Here is a 13,766-nt window from a genome sequence, read left to right as displayed (position 1 = left end):
ACCTGGAAATTCATCCCTAAATTCTCACAGTGTGGATGCTACATGAATTAATTGTTTAAATGAATGTAAAAGTTATTGGGTATTTCCAATAACCAATATGACAATATGTTAGTATGCCAAACCCAGTGCTCAGTGCTTTAAATATATCATCTCATTTAATATTCATATTCACTCCATGGTGTAAATACTATTATTACCTCCATTTTCCTGACAAGGAAACTAAAACTTTGGGAGGTAATTTGACCAAGTTCCCAACTAGATGAAAGATAGTGATCTTGAGACATAAAAATCCACGCTCTTAAACACCATACTTTGAGATTCTGACTAAAGAAAGGTAAAGAAAACTTGGTGCCGGCCTTTGTAGAGTTAAAAAACATAGCAGGAGCCAAACAAAATCTATTTCTTCTGCAGATAATTTCCTAGTGAGCAATCCATTAAGATGTTTTGGATGGCCAATCCTCGCTTAGTGGGCAGACCAGGTAAAAGATACCAGGATGGTATCTTTAAAATACCATCCATAAGACACGTCAGCCTATGTCCCTGACATACACTCCTGTTCAGAGACCACTCTACTTGCCGAAACATTCTGTTCCCAAGAGATGAACTGAATATTTACCCACAGTCCCTTAGGTTTTTAGAGTCATTCTTGTTTTTATAGTTATGAAAGTTATTAAATATGAAGAAACCTTATAAAATATGAGTGCAAAAAGCAGGTAGTTTTTGTTCTGTTGAAAACCATATCAGTTGCAAATAATATAAGTAAATCACTCAGATACCATATTTATATGTAATCTATGAATCAATAAGAAAACTAATAAACATTGGTGACTTAATTAGGCATTTAACACACAAAGATACTAATATGAAAAGGTACTCAACCTCCTTAATTATCACGGAAACAGGAATTCAAACCACAATGCTATGCCACTATCTGTATACCTGAACGGCTAAAATAAAAATGACTGACAGTGCCTCGTGCTAATGATACTGGATAGAGAGTAGCTAAAACTCTCAAACACTGTGGGAATGTGAATTAACCCAGCCACTTTGGAAATCTGACAGCATCACGAATAATGAAAATTATATACCCTGTGATTCAGTAATTCAATTTCTAGGTATCAACTCATGACAAAGGCACAGTGTGTTCACCAAAAGACATGTACGGAAATGTACATACTGGCACTATGATAATAGCTAAAAATAAAAAGCGATCCAAATATCTATTATGAGTAGAATGAAACTGTGGTTTAGCTATATAATGGAATGCTTAGAGAAATAAAAATCAGTAAGCTACATTTAATCTAACAACCTGGATGAATCTCACAAACACAAATTTGGGGAAAAAAGGCAAGACATGAAAGAATATATTCTATGTGATTCCACTTAAATAAAGGTCAAAAACAGATAAAAATGATCTCTGGTGATAGAATTCAGAATATTGATTATTTTGGGGAAGATTATGGGAAAGTGAGGGAGGAGGTGGAGGAGGAGTTTGGGGGATATTGGTAATGCTCTTTTTTTTTTTTTTCAATCTCAGTAGCAGTTACAAAGAAGTATTCACTTGAGGAAAATTTATCCAAAAATGTATACTTACACTTACTTTGAGTTTATTTTCTCCATCTATTCAATTTTAAAAACTTACTCAAAAAGAATTACTTTCAAATAAGGACGAGAAAAAGAAAAACCAACCAATTAAAGGCTGGACAGAAAATACAAACATATAGATGGTTGTGACACTCAGACTGTTGAGCAAATGTCTTTGTTTTCTCACCCCACTTTAAAGCCAATAAAACAGGGAAGAATAAATTATGAATAAGATTTGTGTGAAAAAAAGAAAGGCATGAAACCAGTCCAAATTCAAAAGACTATAGCCTTAACTCTTAGAAGACTTTCAAATGCATATGCACATATGTATTTTCCATTAATATAAACTAGTTAAGCAGTTTAAAGCTGATATGCTTACACATATTTATATCACACACCCACACACAGACATACAGACACACACAAACACACACACACACAAATTGACCAACCAACCACTAGATCCAAAGGCAGAGCATAAAAGCTTTTCCGGTGTTGACAAATAGAAATCTACATCCTCATGGCTTTCAGAAATCCTAGCTCTAGTTCCCTACCCAGCTGGACATTAAACGCCACCCTAGATTCAACTGTTTTCTTTTAATAAAAGGGGAATAGATCTCTGCCTTTGACCTGGAAGATTATTAGGTGTCTTGGGCAGCAGCTCAGCGCCTTGGCATGTTCCTTCTGTCCATTGACATTGGACAGCTTTTATGTTTCTTAAGATGATACTCTATCCGTTGGAAATTAACCCAGCAAGAAGTGTGTAATGATCGAAGGTTTTACTGGTAAGCATGAAGCACAATAAAATCCCCATCAACACAGTTTGCAGTGCAAAGTGCCAAATAACCAAAATGCCAAAGTAAATATTTTGTCCCACTCAAAATACATATGCTTGATCTGCAGTATAGTTGGGTTACTGAGTCTTACCGAATCTTTTTAAGTTAGAAAAAAAAATCCATAAAGAAAACTGGCTTTCCTCCCTGCCACCCCTACCTATAGCTCCAATCCTACGTTTCACAGCAAGTTTTCTCAGAAGTTCTATGAATTGTTTCGATTGCTCCCTTGCTCGCCCTCTCTCTCTCTCTCATTCCTGCTCCCCCGTCCTTGTAATCCCTCCCCTGCTGCTGTCCTCCCCCGTGCAATACAAACATGTGGCAGAGAACCCTGTCCTCATTTCCCCTCAATACTTTCAAAGAACCTGTTGTTTATAATAATAAACACTCAGTTCTTGGTCTTGCAGGCATTCCTAACTTAGAGTATTTCTCACTGGCAGGTTTTTCTCCTAAAGTCTCTGATTCTCCAGCTGTGAGATTCCTCCTCCATCTCCCCAAACTGACCTCAAACTGTTGACCCCAAAGTGAGCAGTTCAAAAGTGTTCATTTCTCTTATAGAAAAGTTCCACTTCCTCTTTCTTTATCTCTTTCCCCCCGACTCGTTCCAGCTCTACCCCAGAGAGCCTTTGTTAAGTAATTGAATTCACCTTTTAAAGTGTTCTTAAACTGATCATGTATTTCCTGGAGGGAGATTCTGTGGACAGCTCCTAATGTTACACTTAATCAAATGACAAGTGTAAGAGCACCACTGTGTCTGCCATGATTGGACAGGCCGCTTTAGCGCGTGTCCTCTTGGTGCATCCGTCCCCCCCCCCCCCCAGCTGTTCTCAGGACTCCTTTCTTTCCTCCGCTGTTCCAGAGGGATCTGCTCTCTCTCTCGGCTGACCTGCCTCCGCCCCCTCCTCCTCCTTCCCTTTCCCTCTCTCTACCCTCTCCCTGTCGAGGGAAGGCCTGACATTTTGTTCATTAGCCTAGCTGTTTAGTCGATGGATAAAAAGCTGACCCTGAAAATAGGACTTGCATATCTCCCAGACAAAGGTTAAAAGTGCTCTCCTACCTGGGCGTCTCTGTCTCCAGGCTTTCCCAGGACTGCTGGTGCCTGCGTGGGGAGAGCAGGCGAGAGGACTGCACCCCTTTCAAAGCCCAAAACCTGACAGAAGGGGTGCTGGTGTTTGGCAGTAGTAATGCATCAAGATAATGAATAGATAATCTAAACTCTAGAAACCTAGATATGAACATGGACTTTGCCAAATAGGAAAGTATATTTAATTCAGGCATTCAGATTCAGATTATTCAAAAGAGTATTTTGGATAATAACAGTCTTGAGCATTATCAGTTCATCTGGAGACAGCATGATTTGGGGAAAGCACATTAATGGAATGTCTATGGAAATCCTGTAGGGCCAGCTGGTCCCAGGAGACTTCCAAGCCTTTCAATTATTTCCTGTGGGGTTAAGGCTATATCACCACTATGAATTCTCCTTTGAGCAGTGAGTGTTTGCCTCACACTGGTAACTCATGGCCTTTTTGGTCCTTATTAGGGATTCAGAAGCTGTCTTCCATCAGCCTTGTCATCAGTCTCAGTTACAGTTTTGCTGTTTTGTAATTATATGCTATTATCTGTACATCATCTCATCCCATCTTCTGAACTGACTCCCAAGCCCCATCCTGAAAGGCATGTGTTCTTCCCTGTGCTCCTGAAATGCCTGGTTTATTCCCTCCCAGGTCCTTTAAAATAAAGGTCTACAGCAGGGAGAGATGGCATCGTTGCTTGGAAAACGCCCATCACTGATAACCAATTACAGTGTTAAAAGCTAAATCTTGTAAGCTTCCCCTCCTGCCCCACAGGGATACAGAAAAAGCGTCTGGTGTGTGGAAACAAAGCAATCACTTAAAACATAACAAGGCACATTCTCAAACTAAAACTATGACTCACCCTACACAGGCAGTATTGATATTTCAGATTATATTTAATTGAACTGAGGTTGCAGTTTATTTTCCAAATGCAAACATGTGTTTAATTAGAGCAAAACGTGCATCTCTGTAACACTGAATTTTAAGTACCAGCTTCTGAAGTTTATTGATTGATGATTATTGTGGGGAAACATGAGCTCTTATGCATAAATCTTTTGACAGGAGCTGTCTGTCAAAAATAATGATCCTTTTAAAACTCATGAATAAATAATGATGCAGGTCCACTTTACATAAAAATACATACTCATTTACACTCTGTCCACTGAAATGAAATATGGGGATTTAAAATAATGACTCTGTGATGGGTGAGTAATGAAACATTATTAATTTAATACACATGGTATTTTATACTCACTCTCAAATTGCATGCATCTATTTTCAATATTAACACATTAGGCTATTTTTTTTTTAAAGACCTCTAACAAAACGTCTGGTACTGAGAATCCTTTCATGGATGAGACTGTGAATTTTAATTTTGCCGCACTGGGGTCTCATTTTGGTCACAAGCCGGAAAGTAATAACGGGGCTGTCACGGTGGTGATGTTTTATTGTCTGCCCTGACTTGAAACATCCATAAGGAGCCACCTCCTTTTCCTCCCGAAGGAAAAGGCGTGACGAGTTGAGAAGGAAAGCCAGAATGCCGTTTGCCTTTCTTCATCCTCTCCCATCTGGAATCTAATTCTGTTCATGTGTTTTTTTCCCTGGTCTTTTTTTCCTTTATCCCACCCTGATTGTCTGTCTGTTTGCTGAGGAAGAGTTAGGGGATGATCCTAAAATTAGGCACTTCTCTGAGTACTTTCACCAGGAATTTCGGAACAGAGGAAAGGAAATCAGAGAAAATTATGTTCCACTCTTCTTTTTAGATGATTTAGATTCATTCTTCTGCTTCACCCCCCAGATTTTTCAATTATTTACTCTGGTTGCTTTCTTTTTTCTCCAGTCATGATCCAATGTCAGAAGTGGTGATCCTGGGAAGGGGGTTCTGGTCAGGTTGGGAATGGGTGTGATACGGAAAGATGGGGAAAAAAGGAACTATTGCTCAGTTATGTTTTTCTCCATTTTTCCAAGCCCTGCTGTCGACCTTGGAATCCCCAGCTGGTTTTCAAAAGCCTAAGTTTTTAAATCTGAAAAATGCTGATGGCAGTTTTGTCACCATTTTATAGATGGGGAAATTGAACCACAATGAAATGACAGTGCGTGGTGCACACATACACAGAGGCGTTCCTCCTCCCAAGCAACAAACTCTTGGGTAGGAAACAAGTATACGATGTACTTTAAATGCCGTCATCCCAGGACTGATACTGGGGGCTTCCTGAGCACTGTTCCTTGGGGCCGTGGTTCCTATGGTGCCAGAACAGGTTTTGCTGCCTCGATCACATGCTGTTTCCCAAACAGGAAAATGTCTACGAGTCAAAAAGAAAACTCTGTCCCATGTTTTAAATCCACAGTTTAAGTAACTCAGACAGTGTGGTTCAGCCAGTGTTGTTCAGTGGTTCACACATGAAAGGGAATATTTTTGACTTTTCTTCCCCCAAATTAAAATCAATCTGGATTTAAGAATTTTATGAAATCCTCGAGATAATTTTAGAATCCTCTGTCATGGTGCAGTAGAAACTTTGTGAATCCTGAGGTTAGAATGGGGTCTTGAAAGACAGATAACTGAGTGAAATTAAATTTACATCTTTGGCTACAGGTTAACTGTTACTTAAAATAGATTTGAAAAGTGTTACTTTAAATGCTTTTCAAATGAATGTGTCAGACAAAAAAGTGATTCAAAGTGATTCATAAAAATATACACTTACAAATTTCATGTTTGGATATGCTGCTTACATAATTATAAAGTGTGAATTTAGACACAGTATCAGAAAATACTTAACTCCAATTAGCAAGTATATATTTATAATTGTCTTCACGTGAGACCTCTGAGCTGAAAATTGAGATGGTATTGCTTTTATGTGTGTCCTTTTCATTTGTTTATTTATACAACTAGATTGGCTTTTTTCCTCCATATTATCCAATTGCCAATTGTACACTAAAGTTGCTCTTTTCTACATTATAGATTTTTTATAGGCCTCACCCAAAGTTATTATTCTAAACTTGTGTTATTAGATTTAAAGAGAACACAAGTTTTATTGCATTTTATTGTGCAGTATAATGCTTGTCAAATTAACAAGTCAATGTATAACATATATTGTAGTTTGTGTGAGTGTAACACTGAATTGGGCCAGATAAAAAGAAACAGCACTAAAAAGATAATCACAAATCTAAAAAAGAACATTGCAGGATATCACATTCACTGATGTTCCCCAAACAGGTCACAGAAACACCAGGAAAAATAGAACATTATTAATTTGGACATTTCTCTTTAAGAAGTTTAAGAATTTCTATATATGTATGCAATTTAGGGACTCTTTCCTTCCTGTAAATAAATCTGTTCTAATTTTTACCTTAGAGTGATGAATTCTGTCACTGATTTTAGGCTGTCTCCAAAATAATGCATTATTAAAATTTGGATTTTGAATCCAATCCTAAAGTAAAACTGACAACTTTCAGGCCAAGACTATGGGACCATTCAGCTGACGAGTGACGACCAGAGTGCGGCTGATATCACTCTCATTTTTAGTGAAGGCATATTTAATCTCTGAGGCAGAGACCATGGCCTTAGCCTTCTGGGATCAATTTACTAATTTTTTGTTTGTTTTCTTGGCCGTTTGTGTCACCATACTGGTCATACTACTAGTCCATGTAAAGAAGATAATTAGTTACTAAGGTCATACGTTCATATTGCTAACTTATCCTTTTGAAAATTGGCAAATTAGGAAAAATTAATTCTGTGGAGGCATGGAAGAAATCAAAACGAAATTATCACTTTCAAAACAATAATTTACATCTGGAATACATGTGAGAGTTAGACAAAATTTGACATTTGGGCTACTTGCTTCATGTATAATAATTATTTATTTAGGTTAGGTGTTTAATTTGTTGTTTTTGTGTCTTCCCCTCCCCAAGACACACAGCACGGGTTTCTTCAATTATCCCTGGGCCTTGGTTCGAACATCTCTCATTTACTTAGATCACCATCCTTGAACTTAACTTTCTCAATGTGCTTTTTAAATGTGGCAAGTGAGTACTGAACTCAAAGCTCAGATGTGTTCTCACTAGAGCTGAATCAAACTGTTCCCTCCCTTTGTCTAAATTCTGGGCTTCTACTGTTGCAGTCTAACCAGCCTAACGATATGTTTGCTTGAGTCACTTTGAAACGTCTTATACTGACGGTATGGCCAGTCGTAAACTGTAGGACTATGTACCTGACTCTTCCTTCCTTCCTTTTGCCTGTCTGCCTGCCAAATTTCTTCTCTCCTTCATCAGTAATTATTGAGTATTACTTGGGGTTTGTCCCTGGGGATTCAGAAGGAATCAAAACAGACATAGTCCCTGCCTTGGCAGAGTCGGGATTGAGAGAAGCAAAGCAGAAATTATGTCTCAGGCAAGTTCTCACCTATGCTGTGCTGGTGTAACTGATTTATGAACACCTCTGACGAGCCAGAGAGGATTTAGGGCTGTTGACAGAACTCTTGAGGGAGTCTGTCATCTTGCTCACGTCCAGAGCCAGAATCTCTCCTGAGTGAGTCGGGTAGGTTCCGGGATCTGTATTTAACAACACCTGCATGGGCTCATTCGGTCAAGACTTTATGGGTAGAGCCAGAGCGTCTGACAGGAATGAAGGGACTGTGGGTGTGTAGTAAGAACTATAAACGTTTTATTATATAGTCTTATATTCTCCAGTCATGACTGCCTGGGTGGTAGAGGTAACCATCTCCGTTCTGGTTCCTCTGTGTCCCCTTTTCTTTGGCCCCTGATGACTGTAATGAGGGGTCTGGACCATGATTGATTCAGGACATATTACTCTTCTCAGTGAGTCATTGTTTTGCTTAAAGAACCATTCTGCAGTACTCCGTTTTGTTTTCCTCCCAGACTAGGGCTGCCTGTTTTGTAAGGTGATAGGAAGAGATATGAGGCTGCTGCTGCCCTTTGGTTTTTGGTCCTGAAGGCTCTGTGTGCGTGCTTTGTGTGTTCCCTGTGACGACCCTCTCCGAGGGTTAACTGTTCTACATGTTTCTGTGATCGAGTGAGCGTTTTAAATTCCCTTTGAAGCCAAGAGCTGCTTGTTCATCACAGTCCTGAAACCAGATCACCTCACGGAACCCTGTCTGACATTTCCGCAGGGACCTCCTGCAACACTTCTTTGCAGCAGAAGCCCTGGAGCCATCTCTGCCGAGCCTCCTGCAGCCAACGTTCGGAGTGCAATACCTCAGTTATCCCTGAAACATTCCTCTTGTTGGTTTAGGGCCAGAATTACAAGTCTATCAAGACCATTTTGAATCTTGATTCTGTCCTCTATCTTGATTTTATGCTTCTGAAGATGTTATAATCATGGCTCCTTCAATGTAAGGAGAAATTGAACCAAAACTCTGGCTTGGCAGTTTCAGATAAAAAATGGAGAACTGAGAACACAATCAGACGCCTCTAGGTGGATATCGATCCACTAACATGTTTCATTTTGCCAGTCCAAGGGTTTTTCTTGTTTTGGTGTTTTGAACTTTTGATATGGTGAAATATAAAACATACTGAAAACTATACCCAAATAAAATACAGCTTAATAAGTTATCACAGAGTAAACTGTGTAATCTTGTCTCACATCAAGAATAGAAACTTTTCTCCCAGACACTACCCAGTCCTTACCCTCTTCTTCTCCCAACCCCAGAGGTAATCACTCCTGATTTTTCTGGCAGGCTACCTCCCCAGGGCACTGCAGAGACAGAAGACTGAACTACATCCTAGGTCTTTGTGTGAAAAATGCCTACATACTTGTCCTGGAGCTTCAGCCTTGGGGGTGATCTTCAGGTTTGCTATGAATCTAGAGGCTACAGAGGTGATCTCAGGGAATGTAGGCTGGGAAACACCATCTTTGTGTTCTCTTTCAGCCACCCTACATGTGGCCAAAAGAGGAGCTCACTGGTATCTCCCAGGAAGGAGCTTACACACTCATCTGGAGGCCTCATTTCTGCAACAGTTGCCTAGAGGACACTTCCAGATTGTCTAGTCTAGAGGCCAACAGAGATTATTTGTGGTCCAATAGGACTGCATATGTTTGCATACATTAAAAACTGCTGCCTGCCTTCCAATTAGTCTGAAACTAGGTGCAGACTGAGCTCCATCCCTCTGGAACACTGATAGGTCTTGGCACAGCCTCAACAACTGAGGCTGATCAAGAAAAGTATCAGCTTTTCAAACTATACTAAAAAGTTACAGTGATCAACGATGTATGGTACTGGCATAACAACAGACACATAGATCAACAAAACAGAATAGAGAGTCCAGAGATAAACCCACACTTATATAGTCAATTAATCTACTACAAAGGAGGGAAGTAATTACAATGGGGAAAAGATAGCCTGTTCAATAAATGGTGTTGGGAGAACTGGACAGCTACATGCAGAAGAATCAAACTGTCTGCTTTCACACATCATATACAAAAATAAACTCAAAAGAGATTAAAGACTTAAATATCAAACCTAAACCATTAAACTCCTAGAAGAAAACACAGGCAGTATGCTCTTTGACATAAATTGTAGCAATGTTTTTTGGATCAGTCTCCTAAGGCAAAGGAAACAAAAGCAAAAATGAACAAACGAGACACATTTAAACTTTAAAACTTTGCACGGTGAAGGAAACCACTGACAGAATGAAAACACAACATGCTAAATAGGAGAAAATATTTTCAAGTGATATGCCTGATAAAGGGTTAATATCCAAAATTTATACATAGTTCATAGAACTCAATATCAAAAAACAATTTTGATTAAAAAATGGGCAGAAGACTTGAATAGACATTACCAACATAGTATAAGCTACCACTTCCATCCAGTCACGTAGTTACCATTTCTTTTTTGTGGTGAGAGCATTCAAGATCTACTCTCTCAGCAACTTTTGAGTATACAATACAGCATTATTAACTATAATCACCATGTTGTACAGTAGATACCCAGAACTTATTCATCTTATAACTGGAAGTGTGTACCCTTTGGCCAACATCTCCCCTTTCCTCCATTCTCCAGCCCCTGGTAACTACCATTTTAGTCTCTCTTTCTACTGAAATCATTTTTTTTATCATCCAAATGTAAGTGATATCATACAGTATTTGTCATTCTTTGTCTCACTTATTTCATTTAGTATAATATCCTCAAGATCCATCCTCGAATGGACCTTTTAGGTTCTCAGCTACTCCCCCTGAAATCAGCACGTGTGCCAAGGAGAAAAACAACTTCAAAATTCTGGCTTCACTTTGGTGGGCATCAGTTTTCTGCAGGACCTTATCCCAGCAATTCTTTCCTATTTTGTTAATGCTCAATGTCATCAAAGAGATTTAAAAAATATTTTGTTCAGCTTTGCAAGTAGTCTTTAGCAGGAGCGTTGGCTGAATCACCTACCATAAGTCTTCCAATTTACATGTTTTCCCTTATCCAAAGCTACAGTTGTCCATAAGTGTCCTTGGCAAGTAGTTCCAGGACCCCCCACAGATACTGAAGCCTGAATATGTTCAAGTCTCATATAAAATAATGTCGTATGTGCATATAACCTATATACACCCTCCTGTATACTTTAAATCATCTCTAGATTACTTATAATACCCAGTACAATGTAAATAGTTGTAAATACAGTGTAAATTCGATGTAAATAGTTATCTATGTGCAGCAAATTCAAGCTTTGTTTTTTGGAACTTTCTTGAATTAAAAAAAATATTTTTGATCTACAGTTGGTTAAATCCCTGGATGCTGAATTCATGGATATGAAGGGTGGACTATATAACTAAAGACATTGTCAACTGCTTCCTGAAATCAAGATACTTTGTTAACAATTTTCTATAATATCAGTATGTAAATAACTTTACCAAAAAAAGAAATGAGCTAAATGACTTGCCTTTACCTTAGTGATTTTTATTCAAGTTCTAGTGATTACAACATTTTGGTATATTTCTGTGTGTATGTATGTAAATGTAGATGTGGATACATACATAGTCTTGATGTTCATTCACAGACTTTCAAGTCTTTATTCATCATATTTTTCATATTTAACTCTTCTGTTGTGTTCTCTTCACGACAGAAATTAGCCACGTGTGCAATGGCCACCAACTAAGAGTTCTGCGTGATTCATTAGCGTTAGTTTTTTGTCACATTTGTAAACTTTAGTGGTCATATAAATGGTATTATAAACTTCGGTAAAATTAAATTACAGAAATATGTAACAAAGGCATAGCTTTGGGAAAGCATTATCACTGAGAAGACAGAGTAAAGACATGTGCATTTCCCATGCATTGCAGCTTCTCACTGTCATGGAAAATTAATTATATTCTGAACCAAGAAAACAATACAAAACAAATGAGAACACTCTCAGTTCGCGTCTATTTCCAGTTTTGTCTAAAGACTTCAAGTTAAATAATACAGATGTAATCATCTTTATCTGTTCAAAATGAGTCATATCTTTGGCATTTTTAAGTGATTGAATTTTACATTTTCGTCATTTTTAATTTTACTATTTTGATTAGAAAATGACTTCATTTTCCCTATAGTATTTGGATGTTTTATTTGAGTTTATTCATATGAATATTCATTTTCTGTTAGTCTATTCATATGAATATTAGTTTTCTCTGTAAACTGTTTTGTTGATGAGAAAATAACATTTAGTAGAAAAATTTGATAAGAAAATTGGTGTATGCAGTGCAATTATATAACCAAAGTAAAAATGGAGATAAAGCAAATAAAACATTAAAGTTTTGTCAGTCTCCAAATTTTGAAGCAGGTATGAAGCTGACACTAAAATATAAAAATTCATGGCTGGTTTTATAGAGTATATCACTTGTGGGGTCATTCAGTGGTATATGGGAAATTTGGAACCAATTCTTTTGAATCTCCCTATAGAGAACAATCTTTCTTTTTTTTTTTTTTTTTTGCAAGTTTTTAAAAGGAGATCCTTATAGTAGTTTCAGAATATCACTTTTCTTTTTTTTTTTTTTTTTTGCAACTAAAAGGTCTCTGTGTGTATTTATATTTATATTCATATATTTCCCCCAAATCTACTCATCACAACAGCCAAGTCTGTCATTCTGGTTCTAATATTATTTTTTTCAACCATTTCTTTGCCAGTTTTCCTCCTGAAATTTTTCCTTTAAAATAAAGAAACCCACAACAACAGATGGATTTTAAGTATCAAATTTCCTACTTAACATCTAGAATGGCTTCTGATATTGGAATAGAGTTACTCCAATATTCACAGTATTTGGCAAAGGTTTTGTCCAACACGTTTAGGGAAACTTGCCCAATACTGGAAACCATGATACTCTTTTAGATCTCTATTGAAATTCTTGGTTAACTTATCAAATGGAAGTGTGAACATGGCTTTAATTTAGTAAGAAAACAAACTCTTGTCAAAATTAATTCTAAAGAGCACTCCTGCTGAAGTAGTTTGTAGTTGATCCCATGTAGAGGTACTTAACATGAGCAGACGTTACAGAAGAGTCTGGCATTTCACGTAAAATTCAAGTGACTGCTAATAATTACTGATATCATAAAACAGAGGGAATCTATCTTACTTTTTAAAGCCTTACCTTTCTGATTAGAAAGGGAGTCCAGCAACATTAAGAGGTTCGTATTCACTGGGAAAAGATAAGATACGAAGCCACATCATTGAGATCCGGATCCCAGTTTCCATTCCGTCACGTACATATTCCGTGTTTGGGAACATACGGTACTTCTCTAAGCATTTATTTCCTCACCTGTAAACCAAGAAGGTTAAATGAGTCAGACTTCAAGGCAGCTCAATTATTTCTCAGGGGAAAACAAGACAAGATATTAGGAAAGGCATAAAGGCATATCAAAACCTTTCCTCTCATTAGTGTTGAGCAGTTGAAGTACTCTCTCTTTGCTGGCTGTATAAACAAGCAATCTAAAAGGCTTTTGATGACAAAAATGGCTAAAAGCCACATATTTTGGAGCCAAATATGCCCTTAGAAGGAATCTTTGACTTTTTTAGTTAAGAGAAATGGATTAAGTTGAAAAGGAATATGCTAAACAAGAATTTTGAATATTAAGCATTGGCACCAGCTCAAAATATTTAAGAATTAGAGAGAAAGGCATTTCCTTTGGAATGTTCTTTAGAAGCATCTATGTTTTAAATATAATATTGTGCAATACTGAATAGTATTTAACTTTCACTGATATTATAAGGAGTTTTACTGTTGTAAAGGATCTTGTTTTACTTCTATCCTCCCTTTCACCAACCAAACTTCTTGTAAGTGCTGCCTGTACCTAATGTTGCC

General features: G+C 37.6%; 1 long non-coding RNA gene across 1 annotated transcript in view; it reads right to left on the bottom strand.

The window, feature by feature from the left end:
- Window positions 1-13,766, bottom strand: part of LOC106728943 — a 345,556-nt gene that overhangs the window by 256,629 nt on the left and 75,161 nt on the right. Inside the window, exon 3 of the long non-coding RNA XR_001365214.2 lies at window positions 13,056-13,223. This is a non-coding gene — a long non-coding RNA (uncharacterized LOC106728943). The remainder of the gene's footprint in view (window positions 1-13,055; window positions 13,224-13,766) is intronic.

The sequence above is a fragment of the Camelus ferus genome, chromosome 5 (genome assembly GCF_009834535.1).
Source record: "Camelus ferus isolate YT-003-E chromosome 5, BCGSAC_Cfer_1.0, whole genome shotgun sequence".
NCBI classification, from domain to species: domain Eukaryota; kingdom Metazoa; phylum Chordata; class Mammalia; order Artiodactyla; family Camelidae; genus Camelus; species Camelus ferus.
This window is presented reverse-complemented; position numbering and strand designations above follow the sequence as displayed.